The 16,678-nt window shown below is 41.2% G+C and overlaps 1 protein-coding gene across 1 annotated transcript in view; it reads left to right on the forward strand.

Moving 5' to 3' along the window:
• LOC106607994 (ras-related protein Rab-32) overlaps positions 1-16,678 on the forward strand; it is a 47,916-nt gene that overhangs the window by 4,887 nt on the left and 26,351 nt on the right. The window lies entirely within an intron of this gene.

Consider the following 16,678-nt stretch of genomic DNA (forward strand, 5'->3'; position numbering starts at 1 on the left):
ATGCACTCACCGACGTCGTTTCCTCAGCGTGCCCGCCGGTTTTTCTATGCATCGGCAGGACAGAACATCAGTGTCGGGTAAGCTCAAGGGGAGAGGTGTGTGTCTCTTTGTTAACAGTTGGTGCGCCATCTCTAATATTAAGGAAGTCTCAAGGTTCTGCTCGTCTGAGTTAGAATACCTCATAATAAGCTATAGACCATATTATTTACCAAAAGTGTTTTCATCTATATTTTTCTTAGCTGTCTATTTACCACCACAAACTGATGCTGGCACTAAGACCGCACTCAATGAGCTGTATAGGGCCATAAGCCAACAAGTAAATGCTCACCCAGAAGCGGAAGTGCTGGTGATGGCCTGGTGATTTTAATGCAGGAAAACTGAAATCCGTTTTACCTCATTTCTAACAGCATGTCACCTGTGCAACTAGAGGCGAAATAACCTCTAGATAACTTTCAACCACACACAAACGCATACAAAGCTCTTCCTCGTCCTCCATTTGGCAAATCTGACCATAACTGTATCCTTCTGATTCCTGCTTACACGCAAAAACTCAAACAGGAAGTACAGTTGAAGTCGGAAGTTTACATACACCTTAGCCAAATAGATTTCAACTCAGTTTTTCACAATTCCTGACGTTTAATCCTAGTAAAAAATCCATGTCTTAGGTCAGTTAGCATCACCACTTTATTTTAAGAATGTGAAATGTCAGAATAATAGTAGAGTGATTTATTTCAGCTTTTATTTCTTTCATCACATTCCCAGTAGGTCAGAAGTTTACATGCTACCAAATACTAATTGAGTGCATTGGCTTTAAATTCTTTAACTTGGGTCAAATGTTTCGGGTAGCCTTCCACAAGCTTCCCACAATAAGTTGGGTGAATTTTGGCACATTCCTCCTGACAGAGCTGGTGTAACTGAGTCAGGTTTGTAGGCCTCCTTGCTCGCACACAGTTTTTCAGTTCTGCCCACCAATTTTCTTTAGGATTGAGGTCAGGGCTTTGTGATGGCCACTCCAATACCTTGACTTTGTTGTCCTTAAGCCATTTTGCCACAACTTTGGAAGTATGCTTGAGGTCATTGTCCATTTGGAAGACCCATTTGTGACCAAGCTTTAACTTCCTGACTGATGTCTTGAGATGTTGCTTCAATATATCCACATCATTTTCTTACCTCATGATGCCATCTATTTTGTGAAGTGCACCAGTCCCTCCTGCAGCAAAGCACCCCCACAACATGATGCTGCCACCCCCGTGCATCACGGTTGGGATGGTGTTCTTCGGCTTGCAAGCCTCCCCCTTTTTCCTCCAAACATAACGATGGTCATTATGGCCAAACAGTTCTATTTTTGTTTCATCAGACCAGAGCACATTTCTCCAGAAAGTACGATCTTTGTGCCCATGAGGAGTTGCAAACTGTAGTCTGGCTTTTTTATGGTGGTTTTGGGGCAGTGGCTTCTTCCTTGCTGAGCGGCCTTTCAGGTTATGTTGATATAGGACTCGTTTTACTGTGGATATAGATACTTTTGTACCTGTTTCCTCCAGCATCTTCAAAAGGTCCTTTGCTGTTGTTCTGGGATTGATTTGCACTTTTCGCATCAAAGTACGTTAATCTCTAGGAGACAGAACGCATCTCCTTCCTGAGCGGTATGACGGCTGCGTGGTCCCATGGTGTTTATACTTGCGTACTATTGTTTGTACAGATGAATGTGGTACCTTCAGGCGTTTTGGAAATTGCTCCCAAGGATGAACCAGACTTGTGGAGGTCTACAATTTGTTTTCTGAGCTGTTGGCTTATTTATTTGGATTTTCCCATGATGTCAAGCAAAGAGGCACTGAGCTTGAAGGTCGGCCTTGAAATACATCCACAGGTACACCTCCAATTGACTCAAATGATGTCAATTAGCCTATCAGAAGCTTCTAAAGCCATGACATCATTTTCTGGAATTTTCCAAGCTGTTTAAAGGCACAGTCAACTTATATGTAAACTTCTGACCCACTGGAATAATGATAATCTGTCTGTAAACAATTGTTGGAAAAATTACTTGTGTCATGCAGAAAGTAGATGTCCTAACCGACTTGCCAAAACTATAGTTTGTTAACAAGAAATTTGTGGAGTGGTTGAAAAACGAGTTTTAATGACTCCAACCTAAGTGTATGTAAACTTCCGACTTCAACTGTATCTACCTCAATTACCTAGTACACCTGTACATTGACTCTGTACTTGTGCCCCGTATTTTGCCAAGTTAACGTTACTCGTGTATTTATTATTATGTATTTTACTTTTCTATTTTTTCTCTATTTTCTTTCTCTCTGCATTGTTGGGAAGGGCCCGTAAGTAAGCATTTTACTGTTAATTTACACCTGTTGTTTACAAAGCATGTGACAAATAAAATTTGATATGATTTGGGGGGAACAGACTGGTGAGACTGTCTCTGTTGCCCCAGCAGCATCTGGCTTGGACAGTTTCCATGGTAACCCACTCACAGATAGCATCTCAATGGAGACCGTAGAGCAGGAATCAACTACAATCAGCCACGGGCTGTTTTTTTTATTTTTTTTATTCTTGAGTTGATGGTTGGGGGGCCGGAAGATAATTACAAATAATTTGTAGACTGCAAATTGACCGCAAGAATCCCAAACAAATATAATAGACTAAAATAATAATTTCAAACCTTGCTTACATTTGAATATGATCACGTGTCTCTCTATTATGCGTGGGAATACTTAGGAATAGATTTCCAAAATTAAAATCAATTGAAGCTGATTTCCTGGTGTTTTTAGTCTTTTATGTTCAACAATATATATTTTTAAATAAATAATTACATTGCCAAGATTCAGCCTATGGCCCGCCAGTTGGGGAACCCTGCCGTAGAGGAATCTCAGTTTCCTAGGGCGCAGGATGATGAATAGATTCTCATTCTGTGTTTCCCTCTTTCATGAATACAACTCCCACAAGGACCATGGAGAAGATGTACACACTTCCCATTATGTGTCTGTAGAAAGAAAAGTTTACTTTCCCTCTCTGACTACCACTGCATGACCTAAAGTATCTATAAATTGTGTGGACACCTCCTTGTCGAACATCTCATTCCAAAATCATGGGCAACAATATGGAGTTGGTTCACCCTTTCCTGCTATAAAAGCCTCCACTCTTCTGGGAAGGCTTTCCACTCGATGTTGGAACATTGCTGCGGGGACTTTCTTCCATTCAGCCACAGGGGCATTAGTGAGGATGGGCACTGATGTTGGGCGATTAGGCCTGGCTCGCAGTCGACGTTCCAATTCATCCCAAAGGTGTTCTACGGGGTTCATGCCAAAAGTGTTCAAGTTCTTCCATACCGATCTCAACAAACTATTTCTCAATGGACTTTGCTTTGTGCACGGGGGGCATCGTCATGCTGAAACAGGAAAGGGCCTTCCCCAAACTGTTGCCACAAAGTTGGAAGCACAGAATCATCTAGAATGTCACTGTATGCTGTAGCGTTAAGATTTCCCACCACTGGAACTGAGGGGCCTAGCCCGAACCATGAAAAACAGCCCCAGACCATTATTCCTCCTCCACCAAACTTTACAGTTGGCACAATGCATTTGGGCAGGTAGCGTTTTCCTGGCATCCGCCAAACCCACATTCGTCCATTGGACTGCCAGATGGTGAAGCGTGATTCCTCACTCCAGAGAACGCGTTTCCACTGCTCCAGAGTCCAATGGCGGCGAGCTTTACACCACTCCAACAGACGCTTGGCATTGCGCATGGTGATCTTAGGCTTGTGTGCGGCTTCTCGGCCATGGAAACCCATTTCAAGAAGCTCCCAACGAACTGTTCTTGTGTTGACAATGCTTCCAGAGGCAGTTTGGAACTTGGTAGTGAGTGTTGCAAACGAGGACAGACGATTTTTACATGATACGCACCTCAGCACTTGGCGGTCCCGTTCTGTGAGCTTGTGTGGCCTGCCACTTATTGGCTGAGCCGTCGTTGCTCCTAGACATTTCCACTTCACAATAACAGCACTCACAGTTGACTGGGGAAACTCTAGCAAGACAGAAATTTGAGAAACTGACTTGTTGTAAAGGTGCCACGTTGAAAGTCACTGAGCTCTTCAGTAAGGCCATTATACTGCCAATGTTTGTCTATGGAGAATGCATGGCTATGTGCTGTATTTTATACACCTGTCAGCAACAGGTGTGGCTGAAATAGCCGAATCCACCAAATTCAAGGGGTGTCCAAATACTTTTGTGTATATACAGTGCATTCGGAAAGTATTACAGCGTTATTCTAACATTGAGTCAATCGTTTTTTTCCTCATCAACCTACACAAAATACACCATAATGACAAAGAAAAAACTTTATTTTCTAAATGTTTGCAAATTTATAAAATAAAACTAAAACTGAAATATCACAATTCCATAAGTATTCACACTCTTTACTCAGTACTTTGTTGAAGCACCTTTGGCAGTGATTACAGCATCGAGTCTTCTCGGGTATGACGCTACAAGCTTGGGGAGTTTCTCCCATTCTTCTCTGCAGAGCCTCACAAGCTCTGTCAGGTTGGATGGGGAGTGTCGCTGGACAGCTATTTTCAGGTCTCTCCAGAGTTGTTCGATCAGGTTCACGTCCGGGCTCTGGCTTGGCCACTCAAGAACATTCAGAGACTTGTCCCGAAACCACTCCTGCATTGTCTTAGCTGTGTGCTAAGGGTCGTTGTCCTGTTGGAAGGTGAACCTTCGCCTCCAGTCTGAGGTCCTAGGCGTTCTGGAGCAGGTTTTCATCAAGGATCTCTTTGTACTTTCCCTCGATCCTGACTATTCTCCTAGTCCCTGCCGCTGAGAAACATCCCCACGGCATGATGCTGCCACCACCATGCTTCACCATAGAGATAGTGCCAGGTTCCCTCCAGACGTGACGCTTGGCATTCAGGCCAAAGAGTTCAATCTTGGTTTCATCAGACAAGATAATCTTGTGTCTCCTGGTCTGAGAGTCCTTTAGGTGCCTTTTGGCAAATTCCAAGTGGACTGTTATGTGCATTTTTACTGAGGAGAGGCTTCCATCTGGCCACTACCATAAAGGCGTGATTGGCGGAGTGCTGCAGAGATGGTTGTCCTTCTGGAAGGTTCTCAGATCTCCACAGAGGAACTTTGAAGCTCTGTCACCGTCACCATCGGGTTCTTGGTCACCTCCCTGACCAAGGCCCTTCTCCCACGATTGCTCAGTTTAGCCGGGCGGCCAGCTCTAGGAAGAGTCTCGGTGGTTCCAAACTTCTTCCGTTTTAGAATGATGGAGGTCACTGTGTTCTTTGGGACGTTCAATGCTGCAGAAATGTTTTGTTACCCTTCCCCAGATCTCTGCCTTGACACAATCCTGTCTCAGAGCTTTACGGACAATTCCTTCGACCTCATGGCTTGGTTTTTGCTCTGACATGCACTGTTAACTGTGGGACCTTATATTGTTGTGGAGGAGAGCTCACGACTCCTAACTGTGGCCCTTCAGTCCGTTCGGGTTGAGCGACACCGCGTCTCTTACTTAACCTCTTGGGGCTAGGTGGGACGCTAGCGTGCCACCCGTGGTGCACTCCATCAACAGCAGGTGCATTTCAAGAGCGGCAAATTTGAATCCAAATAAATGTCAAAATTCAAATTTTTCAAAAATACAACTATGTTACACCATTTGAAAGATAAACATCTCCTTAATCTAACCACGTTTTACGATTTCAAAAAGGTTTTACGGCGAAAGCATAAATTTAGAGTATGTTAGGACAGTACATTTACAAGAGTTGTGTGTAATGTTTTGTCAAGTCAAAGACAGGGTCACCAAAACCATAAAACCAGCTAAAATGATGCACTAACCTTTTACAATCTCCATCAGATGACACTCCTAGGACATTATGTTAGACAATGCATGCATTTTTAGTTCTATCAAGTTCATTTTTATATCCAAAAACAGCGTTTTACTATGGCATTGATGTTGAGGAAATCGTTTCCCTCCAATAACCGGCAGTCAAGTCAGCGTCACAAATTAAATAATTAAAATTAGAAAACATTGTTAAAATATTATATTGTCATTTAAAGAATTATAGATTTACATCTCTTGAACGAAATCAACTTGCCAGATTTAAAAATAACCTTACTGGGAAATCACACTTTGCAATAATCTGAGCACTGCGCCCAGAAAAATACGGCGTTGCGATACAGACTAGACGTCATGTTGGGGAGATCTAAAATCGAAAATACTATGTAAATAATCCATTACCTTTGATTCTCTTCATCAGATGTCACTTCCAGGTATCACAGGTCCATAACGAATGTAGTTTTGTTCAAAAAAGCTCATCATTTATGTCCAAAATCTCCGTCTCGTTAGCACATGATGTAAGCCAGCCGGACTTCTCGTCATGAACGAGGGGAAAAAATATATTTCCGTTCGTTCAAACATGTCAAACGTTGTATAGCATAAATCATTAGGGCCTTTTTTAACCAGAACATGAATAATATTCAAGGTGGACGAATGCATACTCTTTTATAACGTATTGGAACGAGGGTACCCAACATGAAGTAGCGCGCCAGGTGTCTAATGGGACATCACCGTTCCATGGCTCTTGTTCGGTCAGATCTCCCTCCAGAAGACTCAAAACACTTTGTAAAGGCTGGTGACATCTAGTGGAAGCAATAGGAAGTGCCAAAATATTCCTAAACCCCTGTGTTTTTCAATGGGATAGGTTTAAAGTCAATACAACACATCAGGTATCCACTTCCTGTCAGAAAATGTCTCAGGGTTTTGCCTGCCAAATGAGTTCTGTTATACTCACAGACACCATTCAAACAGTTTTGGAAACTTTAGAGTGTTTTCTATCCATATATAATAAGTATATGCATATTCTAGTTACTGGGTAGGATTAGTAACCAGATTAAATCGGGTACATTTTTTTTATCCAGACGTGCAAATGCTGCCCCCTAGACCCAACAGGTTAAGTTCTGTGGTGTGTGCCTTTCCAAATCATGTCCAATCAGTTGAATTTACCACAGGTGGACTCCAATGAAATTGTAGAAACATCAAATGTTTTTAATTTAATACATTGTAGAATAAGGCTGTAATTTAAGAAAATGTGGAAAAGGTCAAGGGACTGAATACTTTCCAAATGTATTGTCATGTAGCTGTAGCCTACACTACACAGGCATTTAAAGTGGATCTGACAGCGTTTTAGCACAATGAAACCCTCTGATCATATTCACCCCAGGAAGAAAGACACATTTTTTATTTATATATATATTTTTACATGTTCTGACAAGCGAGCGCTTAGATAATTCATAGAATGTTTGGGAATGTATAATTAGGCATTTGTAAAACTTCTAGTGGGAAAGTGGCCGTGCGTTTGGACAACTACTAGACACTGCAGTAAATAAAAACTAATAAAAACATTGATCTTGTCCAGGACCGGAGTCTTCCCAGACCGGTGTGCCATAGCCAATCAGAGCTACAGTAGTTTTTTGTGTGCAAATAAGCCATTTGCCACACAGGCCTGCCATCATTCACTTTGTACTGGACTGTGTATTTACCGGCAGTAGGAACATCGGGACTTTAGATTTTTTTTTAAAGCCACAAAATACACCTAAATGGTTTTCTGCAAATATGTAAATACACTTGATAACTTCACAGTCCTATCGATCAAACAACCATGAAAAGGTAGGCTCTCTCCCTCAACTGCCTATGCACATCAACAAGATCAACAACTAGCTAATGCTAGCTGGAACAGTTGGAGGGAACATTAGATAAACCCTCCAAACTTTTCAGCTTGTTGTCTGTCAAAATTGTACTGATAAATGATGGGAAATGGTACCCTGCTCAACCTTCTGCAGCTTGCCTGCCACTGCATGCTTGTCCAAACTCACGTTTTGACAACTGAATGGGAATATGCCTGCCTGCCTGCCCGCCCATTTGATAGTTGTCAATCAAATGTATTTGGCATCGAAGAGATCTGCTACCTCTGGATAAGTCATTCAAGTTCAGCATAGCTAGCTAGCACAACGATTGCATTTCTTGCAAGCTAACCAAATGACACCTGCATGTCTAGCTGTACAGTTGAAGTTGGAAGTTTACATACACCTTAGCAGCCAAATACATTGAAACTCAGTTTTTCACAGTTCCTGACATTTAATCCTAGTAAAAGTTCCCTGTCTTAGGTCAGTTAGGATCACCACTTTTATTTTAAGAATGTGAAATGTCAGAATAATATTAGAGAGAATGATTGATTTATTTCAGCTTTTATTTCTTTCATCACATTCCCAGTGGGTCAGAAGTTTACATATGCTCAATTAGTATTTGGTAGCATTGCCTTTAAATTGTTTAACTTGGGTCAAATGTTTCGGGTAGCCTTCCACAAGCTTCCCACAATAAGTTTGGTGAATTTTGGCCCATTCCTCCTGACAGAGCTGGTGTAACTGAGTCAGGTTTGTAGGCCTCATTGCTTGCACACACTTTTTCAGTTCTGCCCACACATTTTCTATAGGATTGAGGTCAGGGCTTTGTGATGGCCACTCCAATACCTTGACTTTGTTGTCCTTAAGCCATTTTACCACAACTTTGAAAGTATGCTTGGGGTCATTGTCCATTTGGAAGACCCATTTGCGACCAAGCTTTATCTTCCTAACTGGTGTCTTGAGATGTTGCTTCAATATATCCACATCATTTTCCTTCCTCATGATAGCATCTATTTTGTGAAGTGCACCAGTCGCTCCTGCAGGAAAGTACCCCCAAAACATGATGCTGCCACCCCCATGCTTCACGGTTGGAATGGTGTTCTTCGGCTTGCAAGCCTCCCCCTTTTCCCTCCAAACATAATGATGGCCAAACAGTTCTATTTTTGTTTCATCAGAATGCGTCTCCTTCCTGAGCGGTTTGATGGCTGGGTAGTCCCATGGTGTTTATACTTGCGTATTATTGTTTGTACAGATGAACGTGGTACCTTCAGGCGTTTGGAAATTGCTCCGAAGGATGAACCAGACTTGTGGAGGTCTACAATTATTTTTCTGAGGTCTTGGCTGATTTTCTTTTGATTTTCCCATGATGTCAAGCAAAGAGGCACTGAGTTTGAAGGTAGGCCTTGAAATACATCCACAGGTACACCTCCAATTTATGCAAATTATGTCAATTAGCCTATCAGAAGCTTCTAAAGTCATGACATAATTTTCTGGAATTTTCCTAGCTGTTTACAGGCACAGTCAACTTAGTGTATGTAAACTTCTGACCCATTGGAATAGTGATACAGTGAATTATAAGTGAAATAATCTGTCTGTAAGCAATTGTTGGAAAAATTACAAAGTAGATGTCCTAACCGACTTGGCAAAACTATAGTTTGTTAACAAAAAATTTGTGGAGTGGTTGAAAAACAAGTTTTATTGACTCTAACCTAAGTGTATGTAAACTTCCGACTGTAGCTACCAAAAAATGATCTGAGGGGAAAAAGTCGGTCACTCAACAACACATCCAATGACATGACATCATCCAAGCAGCTTGCTAGCTAATGTTAGGCTCTGTGTTTTTAGCTTGCTAAATAATTATATAAAATAATTTTAGCTTGCCTAGTTAATTATTTAACTAGGCAAGTCAGTTTAGAACAAATTCTTATTTAAAATGACAGCCTACCAGGGAACAGTGGGGTAACTGCCTTGTTCAGGGGTAGAACAACAGATTTGTACCTTGTCAGCTCAGGGATTTCATCCAGCAACCTTTGGGTTACTTGCCCAACGGTCTAACCACTAGGCTACAGCATTGCTGTATGGTGGACTCAATGTCTGTAGTTGAGTAGCCAGCCTATGCTACCGCTCAGTTGTTGCTGTAATAGGCCTACATGTTTCTCCTTTGCATGGTGTTTTGATGCAGGTTTATTTTTTGTTTGTTATTCATTTTCAAGCTTTAAAACCTCTCTGGGCTAGGTGGGACGAATTCGTCCCACCTACGCAACAGCCAGTTGAATCCCGTGGCGCGATTTTCAAATACCTTTAGAAATGCTATTACTTCAATTTCTCAAACATATGACTATTTTACAGCATTTTAAAGACAAGACTCTCGTTAATCTAACCACACTGTCCGATTTCAAAAAGGCTTTACAACGAAAGCAAAACATTAGATTATGTCAGCAGAGTACCCAGCCAGAAATAATCAGACACCCATTTTTCAAGCTAGCATATAATGTCACAAAAACCCAGAAGACAGCTAAATGCAGCACTAACCTTTGATGATCTTCATCAGCTGACACACCTAGGACATTATGTTATACAATACATGCATGTTTTGTTCAATCAAGTTCATATTTATATCAAAAACCAGCTTTTTACATTAGCATGTGACGTTCAGAACTAGCATACCCCCCGCAAACTTCCGGGGAATTTACTAACAATTTACTAAATTACTCACGATAAACGTTCACAAAAAACATAACAATTATTTTAAGAATTATAGATACAGAACTCCTTTGTGCAATCGAGGTGTCCGATTTTAAAATAGCTTTTCGGGGGAAACCACATTTTGCAATATTCTCAGTAGATAGCCCAGCCATCACGGCTAGCCATTTAGACACCCACCAAGTTTAGCCCTGACCAAAGTCAGATTTACTATTACAAAAGTTTGATTACCTTTGTTGTCTTCGTCAGAATGCACTCCCAGGACTGCTACTTCAATAACAAATGTTGGTTTGGTCCAAAATAATCCATCGTTATATCCAAATAGCGGCGTTTTGTTCGTGCGTTCCAGACACTATCCGAAATGGTAAATCAGGGTTACGAGCATGGCGCAATTCGTGACAAAAAATGTCTAAATATTCCATTACCGTACTTCGAAGCATGTCAACCGCTGTTTAAAATCCATTTTTATGCCATTTTTCTCGTAAAAAAAACGATAATATTACGACCGGGAATCTGCGTTTAGTTAAACAGACGAAAGAAAACAAAGCATTCTGTCGACGCGGGCACGAGCCTGAGTCTCACAGTACTGTAACCAGCCACTACCCAAACGCGCTACTTTTTTTCAGCCAGAGCCTGCAAAGCCACGATTCAGCATTTTGCCCCCTTCTGAGAGCCTATGGTAGCCGTAGGAAGTGTCACGGGACAGCTAAGATCCTCACTCTTCAATAAACAGAGACAAGAAGAACGACACCTTGTCAGACAGGCCACTTCCTGCATGAAATCTTCTCAGGTTTCTGCCTGCCATATGAGTTCTGTTATACTCACAGACACCATTCAAACAGTTTTAGAAACTTTAGGGTGTTTTCTATCCAAAGCCAATAATTATATGCATATTGTAGTTACTGGGCAGGAGTAGTAACCAGATTAAATCGGGTACGTTTTTTATCCAGCCGTGTCAATACTGCCCCCTAGCCCTAACAGGTTAAAAACCGAAGCCAGACTGCAACATTTTAGTAGTCTTGCTAGGACTGTGGTATGTACACTTTCCCTCTACCACGCGCTGTAAACGGGACACATGAAAGCAGCACAATTGAAGTTGAATTCACTGCATCAGGCTGTAATTTCATAAACTGTTGACTAATTTATACTGGCTTGTGTGTCCTGATGTCTATTGTCCTTTTAGTAGTAATTTAAAATGAATTCAAGAAATTATTCAGATCCCTTGACTTTTTCCTAATTTTGTTACGTTATAGCCTTATTCAAAAATTTTGTAAATTGTTTTTTTTTTATTCTACACACAATACCCCATAAAGACAAAACAAGAACTGGTTTTAATTTATAAATATAAAACTGATGTCATATTTACAACCTGTACCCTTGCACATTGACTCGGTTCAGTACCCCTTGTATATAGCCTCGTTATTTTGTGTTTTTATTTTATTTTCTACTTTTATTTTATTTAGTAAATATTTTCTTAACTCTATTTCTTGAACTGCATTGTTGGGCTTGTAGGTACGGGCTTGTAGGTAAGAATTTCACAGTAAGGTCTACACCTGTTGTATTTGGCACATGTGACAAATACAATTTGATTTTATTGCATTTTCTGTAGGCTACAGCAATGAGCTGTTGGAACCCGAATCTTGGCATGGATGTTTAGCCTACAACATGTTTAAACTGTCGGTCCGGTAGAAGATTCGGTCAGTGCTATTAGTGATGATATGATAAAGTGCACTGGCTTGCTCATGTGTTTGTGGCTCTGGGAGGAGGGTTGTGTGTGCGTGTGGCAACGCTCTGCCGTTTGGTGTGCAGCATGTTGGCAGTGCTTGCTGTGACTGTAGTGCAACGCTGGCTGTATGGTAGGGTGCCATAATGAATTGACAACCCAAATCATTGTGTGGGACGGATAGAAATGTGTCACGCCTTGTGTTTGACACGTGCGCTAGACTATTACCCGTGTTATGACTGACTTGTGATCATTGCCCTTGCTAGTTTGATTGTATTGACATTCCCAGCCTTAGTTACAGTTGTCCATTTTTGTTCTGAATATTGAGTCATTAAAACTGAAACAGTGTGTCATCCTGAATGGGTGGAGGTAGCAAACATTGTACCAGGCAAGCTGGGATTTCCAACCTGATAGGAATATTTTTTGGACTATCAAGAAATGTATTGGTGAATTATATTAATCATGCATTGAACTGCATCCATCTATTCTGCCAACAATGCCTTAGAGTACATCATGGAATTTTGAGCTAAATATAACCTATTTTTATAAAGTTGGTTTTGAAGCATAAACTGGGAATTTGACATTTTTGACTGATATTATGATTATCTGTTTGTTTCATATCTGCAAAGGTGTTAAAACGCTGTCATTTCCACTTTAAAATATATTAAATTACTGACATTGATGCTTGGAATAAACATTGCGTAAGTTCTATGAGAATGGTCTCATAGGATCTTAAGCAATGAATGCTATTTTATTTTGCTTGAGTTTTATTAATATCCATCATCTCGTAGAATTTCCCAAGCAATGCAGTTTCACTTTTAATTCCCTAATGATATTCTCTCCTCACTGTTTGTTTTTTGTAAATATTCCAGTTTTAAAGACTTGGCATTCATTCCTTCACTTCAGCAAGTGATAAACATTGTGTGTGTGTGTGTGTGTGTGTGTGTGTTTTATCAGTAAATGGCCGACCTGCCTTAACTCACTATTGTCATTACAGTCTCCAGCTTTAATGTAGCCTACACAGCGAGCCACTCATACCCTTTGCCTGTTGAATGCTAATTAAGTTAACATTACACACAGAATTTCTCTTACAGCACATGATTCTTATTTCTCCCCATAAGCTCACAGTGTTATTAGGGGGAATTTTGGGGAATATTCAGAGGTGGAAACTTTCCGTGTGAATTAAGGGGAATGTATGGGAATTAACTAGAATATATGGGAATTAAGCGGAAATGTATGCAAATTAATATTAATACCATTTTAAATGTAGATGTTTTTTGCAGTGTATATATTTACCATATCATATGGAGAAAGAAACATAAACCTTTTACCTTATCATAAGTAGAAAATTGCAAATGATTAAATCCTTCCAATAGAAATATAAAAACTATTTAGTTACAAATAGAACTTTAATTTAAAAAGTTGACTCTTTACATGGGATGATTTCACTGAACAACAAAAGAAAGGGAATATTGAAGGATCCCAATGATCCATCGCTTCTCCCAAAAACGTTTCCAACATACATCTGTAAAATTATAGTCTAGAAACAAAAGCTTTGGTTGTCTTCCTCTCAGGCTTCCGTGTCTTCTCCCTGGACCTCCTCAATGTCCACCTCTTGAACATCAGACTCTGTGAGGCCTCATCTTCAGTCACTTTCCAACCTTGTTGAGGATGGCTCGTTTTCAGGCTCAAAAAGCCTCAAGTTTGCCCGGATTTCCACCAATTTTTCAACCTTTGTATTGATCATCCTGTTGCGTGCTTTGGTGTGTGTGTTCCCAAACAATGACCAGTTGCGCTCTGAGGTGGCTGATGTTGGTGGGATTTGGAGGATGATGGAGGCAACAGGGGAAAGGGCCTCAGATCCACAAAGTCCCTTCCACCTGGTGGCTGATGAGATATGTTGGCACAACTGCCATATTGCATCTCCATCCCAAAGCCCTTGCTTGGAAGTGTACTTCGCCAGACTACCAAGAACCTTGCCCTCATCCAGGCCAAGGTGGCGAGACGCAGTAGTGATGATACCATAGGTCTTGTTGATCTCTGCACCAGACAGGATGCTCTTGCCAGCATACTTGGGGTCCAACATGTATGCTGTGGTGTGTATGGGCTTCAGGCAGAAGTCTTCATGCTTTTTGATGTATTTCAGAACTGCAGTTTCCTCTGCTTGGAGCAACAGTGAAGTGGGCAGGGCACTATGGATTTCTTCTCTTACATCTGCAAGCAGAGTCTGAACATCAGACAGGATGGCGTTGTCTCCCTCAATCCATGCAATTGCTACTGCTATAGGTTTCAGGTTGCTTACCACTCTCTCCCAAAATACATCATCCAGGAGGATCCTCTTGATGGGGCTGTCCATATCGGCAGACTGTGATATGGCCATTTTTTGGAGAGACTCCTTCCCCTCCAGGAGACTGTCAAACATGATGACATCACCACCCCAACGGGTGTTGCTGGGCAGCTTCAATGTGGTGCTCTTACTCTTCTCACTTTGCTTGGTGAGGTAGATTGCTGCTATAACTTGATACCTAACCATTTTCTTGGCTCTCTTGTAGAGTGTATCCATTGTTTTCAGTGCCATTATGTCCTTGAGGAGCAGATTCAATGTATGAGCAGCACAGCCAATGGATGGGAGGGTAGGACTCCTCCACTTTAGACCAAGCAGCCTTCATGTTCGCAGCATTGTCTGTCACCAGTGCAAATACCATCTGTGGTCCAAGGTCATTGATGACTGCCTTCAGCTCATCTACAGTGTAGAGACCGGTGTGTCTGTTGTCCCTTGTGTCTGTTCTCTTGTAGAATACTGGTTGAGGGGTGGAGATGATGTAGTTAACCTCTATGGGCTAGGTGGGACGCTTGCGTCCCACCTACTCAACAGCCAGTGGAATCCCGTGGCGCGTTATTCAAATACCTTAGAAATGCTATTACTTCAATTTCTCAAACATATGACTATTTTACAGCATTTTAAAGACAAGACTCTCCTTTATCTAACCACACTGTCCGATTTCAAAAAGGCTTTACAACGAAAGCAAAACATTAGATTATGTCAGCAGAGTACCCAGCCAGAAATAATCAGACACCCATTTTTCAAGCTAGCATATAATGTCACATAAACCCAAACCACAGCTAAATGCAGCACTAACCTTTGATGATCTTCATCAGATGACAATCTTAGGACATTATGTTATACAATACATGCATGTTTTGTTCAATCAAGTTCATATTTATATCAAAAACCAGCTTTTTACATTAGCATGTGACTAGCATTCCCACCGAACACTTCCGGTGAATTTACTAAATTACTCACGATAAACGTTCACAAAAAACATAACAATTATTTTAAGAATTATAGATACAGAACTCATTTATGCACTCGATATGTCCGATTTTAAAATAGCTTTTCGGTGAAAGCACATTTTGCAATATTCTAAGTAGATAGCCCAGCCATCACAGGCTAGCTATTTTGACACCAACCAAGTGTGGCACTCACCAAACTCCGATTTACTATTAGAAAAGTATGATTACCTTTGGTGTTCTTCGTCAGAATGCACTCCCAGGACTTCTACTTCAATAACAAATGTTGGTTTGGTCCCAAATAATCCATAGTTATATCCAAATAGCGGCGTTTTGTTCGTGCGTTCAAGACACTATCCGAAGTGTAAATAAGGGTCACGCGCCCGACGCGTTTCGTGACAAAAAATGTCTAAATATTCCATTACCGTACTTCGAAGCATGTCAACCGCTGTTTAAAATAAATTGTTATGCAATTTTTCTCGTAAAAAAGCGATAATATTCCGACTGGGAGTGGTGGTTTTCGTTCAAAGAGAGAGAAAGTAAACATGGAGTCGACTCGGGCACGCGCGCCCCGTCCCATTGTCCTCAGATCGACCACTATCAAAATGCGCTACTGTTTTTCAGCCATGGGCTGCAAAGCCACGATTCAGCTTTCTGGCGCCTTCTGAGAGCCTATAGGAGCGTTAGAAAAGGTCACGTCATGCCAGAGATCCCCTGTTTTTGTTAGAGATGATCAATAAGGCCATGAAATGGTCAGAGAGAGCGCTTCCTGTTTGGAATCTTCTCAGGTTTTGGCCTGCCAAATGAGTTCTGTTATACTCACAGACACCATTCAAACAGTTTTAGAAACTTTAGGGTGTTTTCTATCCAAATCAAACAATTATATGCATATTCTAGTTACTGGGCAGGAGTAGTAACCAGATGAAATCGGGTACGCTTTTTATCCGGCCGTGCAAATACTGCCCCCTAGCCCCAACAGGTTAATTATTTCTTTCCCACGAACATACGACCACCAATCTAATGATTGCAATACAGTCTGCTTTCTCTATGATTTGCTTGACCTTCACTTGAACTCTGTTGAACTCTGCATCCAGCAAATGAGTAGATAAAGCATGTCTGGTTGGAGGGGTATATGCTGGGCGAAGAACATTCAGAAATCTCTTCCAATACTCATTGCCTGTGAGCATCAGAGGTGAACCAGTTGCGTACACAGCTCGAGCAAGACATTCATCAGGATATCTCTGACTACGTTCCTCCATTGAGTCAAAAATAACTT

Source organism: Salmo salar, chromosome ssa06 (genome assembly GCF_905237065.1).
Source record: "Salmo salar chromosome ssa06, Ssal_v3.1, whole genome shotgun sequence".
Taxonomy (NCBI): Eukaryota; Metazoa; Chordata; class Actinopteri; order Salmoniformes; family Salmonidae; genus Salmo; species Salmo salar.